Source organism: Ranitomeya imitator, chromosome 1 (assembly GCF_032444005.1).
Source record: "Ranitomeya imitator isolate aRanImi1 chromosome 1, aRanImi1.pri, whole genome shotgun sequence".
NCBI lineage: Eukaryota > Metazoa > Chordata > Amphibia > Anura > Dendrobatidae > Ranitomeya > Ranitomeya imitator.
This window is the reverse complement of record NC_091282.1, coordinates 190,355,817-190,370,805: the sequence shown is the minus strand read 5'-3', so window position 1 is coordinate 190,370,805 and position 14,989 is coordinate 190,355,817.

Below are 14,989 nucleotides of genomic sequence, written 5' to 3'. Positions count from 1 at the left end.
GATAGCCATTAATCTCAAAATTGAGACAGTAGATGAGGTTGTCAAGGCGTGTGTGGTTCTGCAAAACTACATAATGGCTAAAGAACGACCCAACGTTGAACTTGATGAACCTGTTTCTAACCCATTGCTAGATTACCATCATCACCCTCTCAGGACAACAGTTGAAGTTGCCAAAATGAGGGATACATTTGCGTCCTACTTTGTTTCTGAGAGTGGACGTTTGTCCTGGCAAGATGACATGGTTTAGTGTTCTTGTAATGTTGTGCAATGTTATGTACCTGTAATTATTAAAATGTACCTTTAATGTTTGCTGACCATAAAACACCTCTAGTTAAACACCTGTTCCACGTGCCCTCTATATTAGAATTATTTCACAACTACAGTTTTTACAAAATCCACTTGCTGTATCATGCAGATTGCAAGAGACAGGGATTGGATTATACCCAAATTGGGTTATGTAACCGATGCTTTACACTACACCTCTTCTCTCTGAGGTCAGTGCTATGGTAGGTGACATTGGATTAGCTCCATTGTCTCTTCAGTCTGCATTTCTATATTTCTATACATTAATGCAGACTGAAGAGATGAAGGACCTAATCCACCTCACATCTTTACTCACCTACCCGTGTGTCAGAACTAGTGCACTGAGGATGCAGAAAATGCTGCATCCTGAGTACACTAGTGCTGACACCTGGGCAAGTAAACATTGTTGACCCCGACCTTTTTTCCTGTATTAATATATATTTTTGGAGGATTTTCAGTCCTCTTTGAGTTTTTGACACCTCATAGCTTCATTACACACACAAGAAGTAAATCTGCAGTGTAAAGCAAATAAAGAAGAGGGGCAGTAGATTGTGTGTCATGGAGCCATGAGGTGGCAAAAACACTGTGCGTACACGGCGACGTGTGTTGACGTATCACAGTGTGTGTTGCCGGCAACGAAAGAGACAAAAATCAAGCAGTGATTGGGGAAAAACAGCACAAATTTATTTCCAAAAAAATATTTAGCTTTTACAAACCAATGAGGGGGAAATGTTATGGACCTGGGGGTGTGGTGCTGGGAGGATTGGTTACGGGTGGAAGATGAAGGGGTTCCAGGGGAAGGGCTAACTAAACTTTTATGGAGTTTGGGAGGTCAAAGATGGAAGTAAACACACTAGGAGTGGAATCATGGGATGGGAGAGACACATTGGAAGGGAGAGAAAACTGGACAACACAGACACATTGGGAAGTGAGGGTGGAGGTAGTTCGACACTTCTGCTGCCTTTAGTCCTTTTGGCTTTCTGTCCCATTTTATGCAGCAGCTTGCTTTTTTTGTGTCTCCTTGGGAGGGTGGGAGTGGTGGGGTCAGCAGGGTGTGCAGGAACTGGATCCGGCATGGTGATGGCAGTAGACAGCCATGCAGGATTTTCAGGCAGCCTAGTGGTGGTGGCGGCGGACCGCCGTGCAGGATCTGTAGGTGGCCTAGTGCTAGTACCGGTGGTCAGCCATGCAGGAGCAGGACTCAGCATGGTGGTGGTGGTGGAGTGGCTTTCAGCAGCACCCGGCATGGTGGTGGCGGTGTAGTGGTGTGCGACAGGACTGGGCATGGTGGGGGCCGTACAGTGATATGCAGCAGAACTTGGTATTGATGTTAAGTGTGTAATTTGTGACACAGGTGGAAATACCACCTGTGGCTGTTAGAAGTACCGAGTCTGCTGCATAGCTTGAACGTAAGCAGCATTGCAGGCCTGCATCATGTTGAGCTGGAGTTCAGACGTAAAGTGTTCTGACATGCCCTGCTCTATCTTATTTAAAAAATGGTGTGCTGGTCTCTGGAGGTCAGCTTCCAGATGGTTAAGGTGTTGGTTTACATCCTGGAAAAATGTGTTAATATGGGTCAGACCACTTTCCAGTCTATCTCCCAGCGCCTTCAAGCCATTCTGGTAGACCGAGCTCAAGTGAATAAACTCAGGCATGAGTGACGTGTCTGAGGCCTTCTGCCACTGGCAGGAAGAGCTCCCCCAAAAGAGGCAGAGGACTGGGAAAAGGGGAACACCGGAAGGACCAGCAGCATGTTCCCCAGCCTGTGATGCTGGCCCACTTGCTGCTTTGCTGGTGGATGGCTGGGACTGGTCCGTGGCTGTTCGATGAGGGACCGCTCCAGAGGACGATCCAGGTTCGAGGGTGCTGCTACAGGTTCTGTGACAAGAAAAGTAAAACATTACTACCCAAAAATAACAATTGTAAAAGCGCCAACTCCTGTGGAATAGAAAATTTCAGATTACTGAATACAACACAATGGATTACAACACAAAAATACTTCCTCGGGAAAGACAGCTCCCGGTGGTATTTGTATTTCCCGGTCATTGTTGCAGCACCCCTACGAACTTGGATCTCCTGCCTCAGGTCCTTGTTGAAGCGATCCTTCAGCGATCACCAATGGCCACCTCATTCCACAGCTGCCGAATCACCACAGCGTTCAAGTGCTGCTGCTCCCGGGTGTCCCACAATGCAACTCACTCCACACCAAGGTGATGAGGTCATTGTCTATGAAATCCTCCTCCAACTGTGGGACCTAGAAATCAAACACAGACAGTAATGTTGGAAAGATAAAACAAAAACAGTCAAAAAGAAAAAAAAAACAGTTGAGTACCAAAAACAGTCAAGAATAAATAAAAACAGTCAAGAATACTTACATGACGTCTTGCCACTGGAACTTGGGCCTGAGCCTGCTGCTCCTGCTCATCTGCCCTGGAATGGTTCTGTAAAAAGAAAAATAAATATTTTGCCACATGTTTAATAGTGACAGTGAATACTTACCAATCAGTAGCAAATGTTCTTACGTCTCCTGTCCACTCTGTGAGCTCTGACCTTCAGTGGAGGACATGATGAGAAATGCTGCAAGAGAGACTGAAATGATTACAGACTGCAGGGAGAAAAACAGACAGACAGACATATAGCTTGTATACTTACATTTTGATAGTCAGTCTTCCAAAAAAGAAGCAGCAATTGTTGAATCGCTTACAGAGTCTTGAGAGTACTGGACTTCCACTGCCCGCATCTTTTATAAGGTTTGTTTGGGGTTTGGCTTAAAACAAGTTCCTAGACATGTTTATTCATAAGAACACATGCGTAAGCAAACACATTTGTACTTGCGTATGCATGCGTTCTCATAGACTGTAATGTGTTTATTTGACACACTCCTTCCGTAATGGTCCACATACGTATGGCAACAGAAATTTGCTGCCACAAAAATTCCAACATGGTGCGTTAGCCATGCCCAGCTGCACACCGCGAAAATACTCATGCATAAGCAAATGCGGGCAAACACATGCACCTGCGTCTACAATGTTAAAGATATGAAATCAAGACGCATGCAGATGTATGCATCCGAAACGCTGTGGGCACAACCACAAATGTGAAACCAGCCTAAGTGATTTTTGCATGTCTATGCATAATATTCATTTGTTTTAGCACAGGGTTTTTTAGCACTTCAGGTGGATTCCCGGTGCGAGTCCGCTTGAAAAAGATGCTGCGTGATAACGCATGCGAACTAAAACAAATTGGCAAATTCACAAGCAGAAAATCTAAAATTTAAATCACAGTTAAACTTTTTTTAGTAGATAAAATCCTTCTCCTTGTATGTGTTACTCAAGAAAACAATGATTCACACAATAATAATGATTGCAAAGACTGCTATAACCACATCAATTCCTACCGGGCATGTAAAGAGTCATTATTGGGAACTGTAAGCGTGTAAAAGGCAATTAGGACATGTAAGTGATATCATAGGATTAGGAGATACATTTTTAACATCCATACACTGAGGTAAGCTATAAATCATAACATAAGAATGATTTTTAATTGCATAAAAAATGGCCGAATACATAGTGTCAAGGAAATGGTAACATCCAATTGCCAATTTCTCCATTGTTTCCCATGGGATAACAGAGGTAAATCACGACAGTGGGACATAGGAAGTTCCAGTTTAACACTGGTGCAAGGTATTTGAAAATTAGAAGTGCAGCCTATCACAACCCTCATCTACAGTCTACTTCTAATACGATCTTTGACATAAAAATGTTTGCACACAATTTATAAAATTGGTATATGTTAGTAACAAATTAGATGGCAACTCCAAGCTAAAAATTATCAAAGGGCATAAATGGAAAATTGTAGCTTAATAAATGTGTCACTTACAACTCCATATTTACTTTTTAAAGGGAATCTGTCACCTCATTTTTTGCATATAATCTGCGGCCACTGACATTAGAGGCTTATCTACAGCATTCCGCAAATACTGCAGGAGACCTACTGGAGCCCGTATGGATCCAAAATACACCCAGAAAACAGTTAAATTTGGTGGTGGAAAGACCATGGTCTGGGGTTGCATTCAGTATGGGGGAGTGCAAAACATTTGCAAAGTGGAAGGCAATATCAGTAGCCTAAAATATCAAGAAGTATTAGCTGCCTCTTATATTCCAAATCATAAAAGGGGTCAAATTCTGCAGCAGGATGGTGCTCCATCTCATACATCCATCTCTACAACAAAGTTCCTCCAGGCAAAAAAGATCAAGGTGCTCAAGGACTGGCCAACCCAGTTACCAGACATGAGCATGTTTGGGGTAGGATGAAAGAGGAAGCTTGGAAGACAAAACCAAAGAATCTAGATGAACTCTGGGAGGCATGTAAGACTGCATTCTTTGCTATTCCTGATGACTACATTAATAAATTGTATGAATCATTGTTAAACCGCATGGATGCAGTCCTTCAAGCTCATGAAAGTCACATAAAATATTAAATATGACTCTAATAGCACCACAACTTCATTCCCCAATGTTATGCAACATATATTTAGATTTTAACTTAATTATTTGTTTGAATATCGCATTACTTTCTGTGGGCGACAAAACTTTTGTCTTGCCAAAATCTGACCTTTCTGTGTCCATTAACTAACAACAATATTTCTGCGTTGCTGCCAATTTATTTTCTTAACCTAAACCACATTTCGGAGGGTTTCAGCTTTCAAAAGAATAATTTATACAACCAATGGATGAATTTAACGTCCGGTTATAAGCTTTTATTTACATAACATGGATAAGAGTTGTAACTTCTGTCAGGGAGTGTATACAGTTAAGCCAATGCATAGTACCATAAAGGGCAAATTACAAAAATAGTACTACTAAATAGTAGTATGATTATGCATGAGGTCAGAAGAATTTTAATCCAAACCCTACAATATTTTATATTTTAAGGAATGTTTCAATAAAAATGTAACTTATTTGTCACATCTTTTTTTGTATTGATAGATAGAGCGATTCTGAACACGGCGATACCAAATATGTGCATTTTTGATTTTTTTATTGTTTTATTTTGAATGGGGCGAAAGAGGGGTGATTTAAAAACTTTTTTTTCACTTTTTGCGTGCTTCAGTAGTCCCAATGGGTCCTGCTGACCCCAGGTTGTCATGCCAACCCATCGGAGACCAGCAGTCATGTGACACGGGCGCCGATGGAAGGAGGTAATGATGCGCTTCCTGCGTTGTATGTTAAATGTCGCTGTCAGAGATTGACAGTGGCATTTGACCCTAACGGCTGTTAGGGGCACATGTCAGCTGATCAGATCTGCTGTTATATTCTGGATAAAGTGCCAGCTCATCACCAGAGCATGCACCAAACTGGGGGAGACGCTGTATTTTTTAATTATTTAAGTGAATATTTAAATTAAATTTATTTAAATGTAAAAAAAATCGTTTGGCGTCCTTCCCCATTTTTTACAACAACCTTGCTAAAGCTTATAGCTGGGGGCTGGTATTCTCAGGCTAGTAAGGGACCATGGATATTGACCCCCCAGGCCTAAAAATAGCAACCCGTTGCTGCCCAGAAAAAGGCACATCTGCTTTGCCCATCTCTTCCCACTTGCCCTGTAGCGGTGGCAAGTGGGGTTCATATTTGTGGGGTTGATGTCACCTTTGTATTGTCAGGTGACATCAAGCCCCAAGGTAAGCAATGGAGAGGCGTCAATAAGACGCACCCACTACTAACCCCATAGTCACATTGTATAAAAACACACACCAAGAATAAAGTCCGTTAATTGAAAAAATTACCCAGACTCCTTTAATAATCTTAATTAAACCATACTTACGATCTTGCCTATTTCTACCGAGGCCCTCGTTCTCTAGTAATGAAACTAAAATAATAAAACAACAATATAACATACCTGACTGTCGTTCTGTCCCATGCTGTAATCCATGTCTCGGGGAGAAACAGTTTTCAACCTGGACAGTGCCAAGATGCGTCCGTCCAGGCTGAGTTCCACTGGGGAATAAACTGCTGTGAGCGCAGCCTCAGTGACTAGTGATGACGTTACTGAGTGCGTTTCCAGCTGGGCTGAACTGCTGTGACCACGGTGAGATCCCCGCTAGCACAATGAGATAGTTGCATGGTGCAAAGGTGAGTTCACTGCAGTTAAAATTAACTGCAGTGAAATTCTCCTGGTGAACTCGCCTCTGTAAAACAAAACCACGATCAGGCGGACGAACAAAAATTTTCTCCAAAACTGCCAGGAAAATTGTTCGGGAGGCAAAGAAAAACTCACAAATAACAGCAGCTGAAATACTGGACTCTCTGAAAACTAGCGGTGTGGCTGTTTCAAGATGCACAATAAAGAGGCACTTGAAGAAACATGGGCTGTATGGTCAAGAAAGCTATTACTGCACAAATGCCACAAAGTATTTTGTCTACAATATGCAAAACAGCCCAGAGACAAGCCTCAAAACTTCTGGAACAATGTAATTGGGAGTGATGAGACCAAAATTGAACTTTTTGGCCACAACCATAAACGTTACATTTGAAGAGAGATCAACAAGCCTATGATGAAAGGAACACCATTCCTGCTGTAAAGCACGGAGGTGGATCGCTGATGTTTTGAGGATGTGTGAGCTACAAAGGCACATGAAACTTGGTCAAAGTTGATGGAAAGATGAATGCAGCATGTTATCATCAAATACTGGAGGCAAATTTGCAATCATCAGCCTGGAAGCTGAGCATGAGACATACTTGGACGTTCCAACTTGACAACAATCCAAAACACAAGGTCAAGTCGACCTGTGATTGGCTACAGCAGAACAAAGTGAAGGTTCTGGAGTCCCCGTCTCAGTCTCCTGACCTCAATATCTTTGAGCCACTTTGGGGAGATCTCAAGCGCACAGTTCATGCTACAGCCCAGGAATTTACAGGAACTGGAGGTGTTTTGCCAGGAAGTGTAGGCAGCTTTACCATCTGAGAAAATAAAGAACCTCATCCACAACTACCACAAAAGAAATCAAGCTATTATTGATGTTAGAGGGGGCAATACATGGTATTAAGAAATTGGGCATGTAAACATTTGATCAGGGTTATTTGGATGTTTGGGGTTGTAATTATGATTTATAAAGAGAAAACACAGTAGTTTGACAATAAATGGCTTCACCCAACCAGTAACCATGAGTGGAGAAAAAGTTTTGGTGTTATCATTCATATTCTCTGAAAAAAAGCCAAGAAAGCAAAAATTCTGTTGGGGTATGTAAACTTTTGAGCACAAATGTATTTGCCAATGCACTGTACAGGCCTAATCTATGTCTATAGACTGGATTCTGTCTCTCTCCCTGCTCCTTCGAGTCTCTCTCCCTCCCTAGGCTAAATGCAGATTATATGTGACACAAACCGCAAAGCAAATGATTAGCCCTTTCAAGTGCTATTACTATGATGGCTCAGCTTCAGCACCAGTATGAACACAACAGGCCTATGATTCCTTATATTGTGTACATAGGTCTAGAAAAGCACTCTCTCCCTCTATTACAAAGTGTCACAGAGCTGTGCAATGGCGTCCATGTGCCCTTTTATAATCCCAGTTTATGTGAGATTGCCAGCCAATCACAGTAATGCCATAACCAGCATGGCTATAACATTACAGTGACTCACAGGCAAGCGCCACATGCATATTTGCTGCATAACAGGCACCAAAAATGGCAGGGTGGGGTTTTCGAGTTTTACATCGAGCATCGCCCATTGCTCGCCAAGTAACGAGCACATCCGAGCACTGTGATTCTCGAGTGATAGCCGAGTATCACCAAGCATGTTCTCTCACCCTGAATAATGATCCAAACACATCAAACTATACAATATACTACTTCAAAAGGTGCAAGCTGAAGGTTTTACAATGGCCCTCACTGTCTACTGACCTGAACATCATTGAAAATCTGTGGCTAAACCTCAAAATAGCAGTGCATGCAAGACGACCCAGGAATCTCACAGAACGGGAAGAATTTTCCAAGGAAGATTGGATTAAAATCCCTCAAACAAGAATAGAGAAATTCTTGGCTGGCTGCAAAAGAATTTACAAGCTGTAATACTTGCAAAAGGTAGTGCTACTAGGTACTAACCATGCAGAATGTCCAAACCTTTATCGGCCCATTTTCATTTTTGTAATTTTTAAAATGTAAAGGATGAAAATTTTATACATTGCTCAAAAAAATAAAGGGAACACTAAAATCCCACATCCTAGATATCACTGAATAAAATATTCCAGTTGTAAATCTTTATTCTTTAGATAGTGGAATGTGTTGAGAACAATAAAACATAAAAATGATCAATGTAAATCACAAGTAATATCCCATGGAGGTCTGGAGTTGGAATGATGCTCAAAATCAAAGTGGAAAATGAAGTTACAGGCGAATCCAACTTCAGTGGAAATGCCACAAGACAAGGAAATTATGCTCGGTAGTGTGTGTGGCCTCCACGTTCCTGTATGATCTCGCTACAATGCCTGGGCATGCTCCTGATGAGGCGACAGATGGTCTCCTGATGGATCTTCTCCTAGACCTGGACTAAAGCATCGGCCAACTCCTGGACAGTCTGCGGTGCAACGTGACATAGGTGGATGGTGTCCCATGTGTTCAATTGGATGATGTCCCATGTGTTCAATCGGATTCAGGTCTGGGGAATTGGCGGGCCAGTCCATAGCTTCAATGCCTTCATCTTGCAGGAACTGCTGACACACTCCAGCCACTTGAGGTCTCACATTGTCCTGCATTAGAAGGAACCTAGGGCCAACCACACCAGCATATGGTCTTACAAGGGGTCTGAGGATCTCATCTCGGTACCTAATGGCAGTCAGGCTACCTCTGGCGAGCACATGGAGGGCTGTACTGCCCTCCAAAGAAATGCCACCCCACACCATTACTGACCCACTGCAAAACCGGTCATGCTGAAGCATGTTGCAGGCAGCAGATCACTCTCCATGGCGTCTCCAGACTCTGTCACGTCTGTCACATGTGCTCAGTGTGAACCTGCTTTCATCTGTGAAGAGCACAGAGTGTCAGTGGCGAATTTGCCAATCCTGGTCTTCTGTGGCAAATGCTAATCATCCTACATGGCGCTTGGCTGTAAGCACAACCCCCATCTGTGGACATCAGGCACTCAGACCATTCTCATGGAGTCGGTTTCTAACCATTTGTGCAGACACATGCACATTTGTGGCCTGCTGGAGGTCATTTTGCAGGGCTCTTGCAGTGCTCCTCCCGTTCCTCCTTTCACAAAGGCTGAGGTAGCAGTCCTCCACGTCTCCTGATGTACTGGTTATTCTCCTGGTAGCGCCTCCAGCCTCTGGACACTACGCTGACTGACACAGCAATCCTTTTTGCCACAGCTTGCATTGATGTGCCATCCTGGATGAGCTGCACTAACTGAGCCAAATGTGTGGTTTGCAGAGTCCATCTCATGCTACCACGAGTGTGAAAGCACAACCAACATTCAAAAGTGACCAAAACATCAGCCAGAAAGCATTGGCATTGAGATGTGGTCTGTGGTCCCCACCTGCAGAACCACTCGTTTATTAAGTGTGTCTTGATAATTGCCAATAATCTCCATCTGTTGTCTTTTATTTGCACAACAGCATGTGAAATTGATTGTCAGACAGTGTTGCTTCCTAAGTGGACAGTTTTGATTTCATAGAAGTTTGATTTACTTGGAGTAATATTCTGTATATGTATATATATATATATATATATATATATATATATATATATATATATTGATGGCCTAAGTTCTCCATATCAAAAAATAATGAAGTTTATACCGTATTTTCCTGACTATAAGACGCACTTCCCCCCCAAAAAAGGGGGGGAAAATGGGGGGTGCGTATTATAGTTGGAATACAGGCTTACCGGCAGTGATGTGGTGGCGGCAGAGTTGCGGGGATGAGGAGGCGGTATGGCATGAGCGGGGTCCCTTCCACAGGTGAGGTGACGCAGCAGCCCGGTAAGCAGCAGAGCTGGGTGAATTATGGCATTATCGGTGGTGGCGGCCATCTTCCTGAGGCCGCGCGTGTGCAGATGGAATGCTCTGCTTCCCGGGGCTTCAGAAAAATGGTCGCGGGAGGCCGCGCGTGCGCAGATGGAGATCGCGGTGACCATTTTCCTGAAGCCGAGTTCGCAGATTTAGGTCTGTCAGCGTAGTGTCCAGAGGCTGGAGGCACTACCAGGAGACAGGACAGTACATCAGGAGACGTGGAGGGGTCCGTAGGAGGGCAACAACCCAGCAGCAGGACAGCTACCTCAGCATTTGTGCAAGGAGGAACAGGAGGAGCACTGCCAGAGCCCTGCAAAATGACCTCCAGAAGGCCACAAATATGCATGTGTCTGCACAAATGGTTAGAAACCGACTCCATGAAGATGGTCTGAGTGCCCGATGTCCACAGATGGAGGTTGTGCTCACAGTCCAACACCATGCAGGACGATTAGCATTTGCCACAGAACACCAGTATTGGCAAATTTGCCACTGGTGCCCTGTGCTCTTCACAGAAGATGCAGATTCACACTAAGCACGTAACAGAGTCTGGAGACGCCATGGAGAGCAATCAGCTTCCTGCAATATCATTCAGCATGACCATTCAGGCAGTGGGTCAGTAATGGTGTGGGGTGGCATTTCTTTAGAGAGCCACACAGCCCTCCATGTACTCGCCAGATGTAGACTGACTACCATTTGATACTGAGATGGGATCCTCAGACCCCTTGAGGGACCATATGCTGGTGCAGTTGGCCCTGGGATCCTCCTAATGCAGGACAATGCCAGACCTCATGTGGCTGGAGTGTGTCAGCAGTTCCTACAAGATGAAGGCATTGAAGCTATGGACTGGTCCACCCATTCCCCAGACCTGAATCCGATTGAGCACATCTGGGACATCATGCCTCGCACCATCCACCAACGTCACATTGCACCACAGACTGTCTAGGAGTTGGCGGATGCTTTAGTCCAGGTCTGGGAGGAGATCCCTCAGCAGTCCATCCAATGCCTCATCAGGAGCATGCCCAGGTGTAGGGAGGTCATACAGGCACATGGAATCAACACACACACAACTGAACATAATTTCCTTGTCTTGAGGCATTTCCACCGAAGTTGGATCAACCTGTAATTTGATTTTCCACTTTGATTTTGAGTATAATTCCAAATCCTGACCTCCATGGGATATTTATTTGGATTTATATTGATCATTTTTATGTTTTATTGTTCTCAACACATTCTACTATGCAATGAATAAAGATTTGCAACTGAAATATTTCATGCAGTGATATCTAGAATGTGGTATTTTAGCGTTCACTTAATTTTTTTGTGGAGTGTATATTTTTATGCATTTTTCTTTAACCCCTTTCTGACCTTGGATAGGATAGTACGTCCGAGGTCAGATCCCCCGCTTTGATGCAGGGCTCCGGCAGTGAGCCCGCATCAAAGCCGGGACATCTCAGCTGTTTTGAACAGCTGACATGTGCCCGCAATAGCGGCAGATGAAATTGCGATTCACACCCCGCTATTAACTAGTTAAATGCCGCTGTCAAACGCTGACAGCGGCATTTAACAGGCGCTTCTGGCCATCCGGCCGGACATGAGCACATCGCTGACCCCGTCACATGATCAGGGGTCAGCAATGCATCAGAATGGTAACCATCGAGGTCCTTGAGATCTCTATGGTTACTGATCCCGGCTAGCTGTGAGCGCCACCCTGTGGTCGGCGCTCATAGCAAGCCTGTTATTAAGCTACATAGGAGCGATCTGATGATCGCTGCTATATAGCAGAGCCGATCGAGTTGTGCCAGCTTCTAGCCTCCCATGGAGGCTATTGAAGCATGGTAAAAGTAAAAAAAAATTTTTTTAAAAATGTGAAAAAATTAAAAAAAATAAAAAGTTTAAATCACCCCCTTTTGCCCCATTCAAAATAAATCAATAAAAAAATAAAACCTACACATATTTGGTATCGCCGCATTCAGAATCACCCAATCTATCAATAAAAAGAAGGATTAACCTGATCGCTAAACTACGTAGCGAGAACAATTTTAGAAACGCCAGAATTACGTATTTTTGGTCGCCGCGTCATTATATTAAAATGCAATAAAGGGCGATCACAAGAACGTATCTGCACCAAAATGGTATCATTACAAATGCCAGCTCAGCATACAAAAAATAAGCCCTCAACCGACCCTAGATCATGAACATTGGAGACGCTACGGGTATCGGAAAATGGCACAATTTATTTTTTTTTTTTAAGCAAAGTTTGGATTTTTTTCCACCACTTAGATAAAAGAGAACCTAGACATGTTTGGTGTCTATGAACTTGTAATGACCTGGAAAATCATAATGGCAGGTTAGTTTTAGCATTTAGTGAACCTAGTAAAAAAAGCCAAACAAAAAACAAATGTGGGATTGCACTTTTTTTGCAATTTCACCGCACTTGGAATTTTTTTCCCGTTTTCTAGTACATGACATGCTAAAACCAATGATGTCCTTCAAAAGTACAACTTATTTTTCAAAAAATAAGCCCTCACATGGCCATATTGATGGAAAGATAAAAAAGTTATGGCTCTGGAAAGGAGGGGAGCGAAAAACAAACACAGAAAAACCGAAAATCCCAAGGTCATGAAGGGGTTAAGGGAATGAGTGACATACATTTACATTTTTCTTTAACCAACCATTAATACCACATACAAGGGACAAATATCGTCACACCATGACCAGACCACATATTACCACCACATAGTGACCAAATAATACCACATACAAGAAACAAATACCGCCACACCATGGCCAGACCACATATTACCACCACATAGTGACTGTATAATACCACATACAAGGAACAAATACCACCACACCGTGACCAGACCACATATTACCACCACATAGTGACTGAATACTACAATACTGATCATTAATTTAAAAAAAAAACACAATACTAAATGCCATTGTATTCAAGAACTCTGTATTTACTGTAAGTGTAGAGGTAATACAGTGATCAATGGTGACATTATACACAGGAGCTCTGTATATAGTGTCGGTGTACAGATAATACAGGGATCACCAGTGACATTATACACAGGAGCTCTGTATAAAGTCTCAGTGCACAGGTAATACAGTGATCACCACTGCCAGTGACATTATACACAGGAGCTCTGTATGTAGTATACAGTGTATAGTGTCAGTGTACAGGTAACACACTGACTCACCAGTGACGTCTCTAGCTGAAGACTTTCATCTTTGCTTTTCTTTTTCATCCAGCGCAGACCGCCGTCACTTCTACCAACCAGGACTCGACTCTGCATAAAATAACATAGTTACCTAGAGCACAGCTTCCAAAGCACATTCCCCACTTTTTCCCTTTTTTCTACACTACAAATCTGAATACAGAGGTGCACCCACAATCAATATATAATTGGTTATTATGCAACCTCATAGATTGTAAGCTTGCGATCAGGGCCCTCATTCCTTTTGGTATCTGTTGATCTATGTGTTTATTGTTATGCTTAATGTCCATCGTCTGTACAAGTCCCCTCTAAAATGTAAAGTGTTGTGGAATATGTTGGTGCTATAGAAATAAAATTGTTATTGCAAATTGCAAATGTAAATTATAATCCACCACTGTGCACCCACTAACTATAAATAGCCACTTTCCCCATTTAATATATAAATTAACTAGCATCTGTACTCTTTCCCCCAATTCATTACCAGTCAATTCATCAACGCCCCCACTATATACCTCCACTCTAACCCTAACCCCTATTCATTATATATACATGCCCTTCCCGCCCCAGTTCATTGTCATGTCTTTCTCACCCACCCTCTATTCATTATCCACTGCTCTACCCCAAATTCAATGTATCATTTACCCCCCTACTCTCAAAATTAGTTATTTGTTCTCCCCCTAGATCATCATTTGCTCTTCCCACCCTACTTCAATTGATCATTTGCTCTCCCCACCTTCAATTAAATTGCTGTCTCCCATCCCTCACACTGAATTCGTCATTTGCAGTCCCCCGATCTCTCCCCACTTCATCATTTGCAGTCCCCCCACTTTAATTTGAAGTCCCCTTCATCCATTGCAGTCCCCTATCACCCCCTCACTTCATCTGCAGTGCCCCTTCATCATTTGCAGCCCTAATCGCCCTTCCTTTTCATCATGTGTAGTCCCACCTCAGACACACTTCATCATGTGCAGTCCACTTCCCCCCACTTCATCATGTGCAGTCCCCCTTACCCACCACTTTATCATGTGCAGTCCCCCTTACTCCCCACTTCATCATGTGCAGTCCCCCTTAACCACCAGTTCATCATGTGCAATCCCCCTTACCCCCCACTTCATGTGCAGTCCCCCTTACCCCCCACTTCATCATGTGCGGCCCCACTCCCCCTTCATCATGTGCAGTCCCCCTTCCTCCCCCCTCTTCATTATGTGAAGTCCCCCTTACCCCACACTTCATGTGTAGCCCTACTCCACCTTCATCATGTGCAATCCCCCTTACCCCCCATGTCATCATGTGCGGCCCCACTCCCCTTCATCATGTGCAGCCCCACTCCATCATGTACAGCCTCACTTCCCTCACGTGCAGTCTCCTTTAACCCCCAAACTCCATCATGTGCAGCCCTACTCCCCCTTCATCATGTGCAGCCCCACTTACAACCCCACTCCATGATGTGCAGTC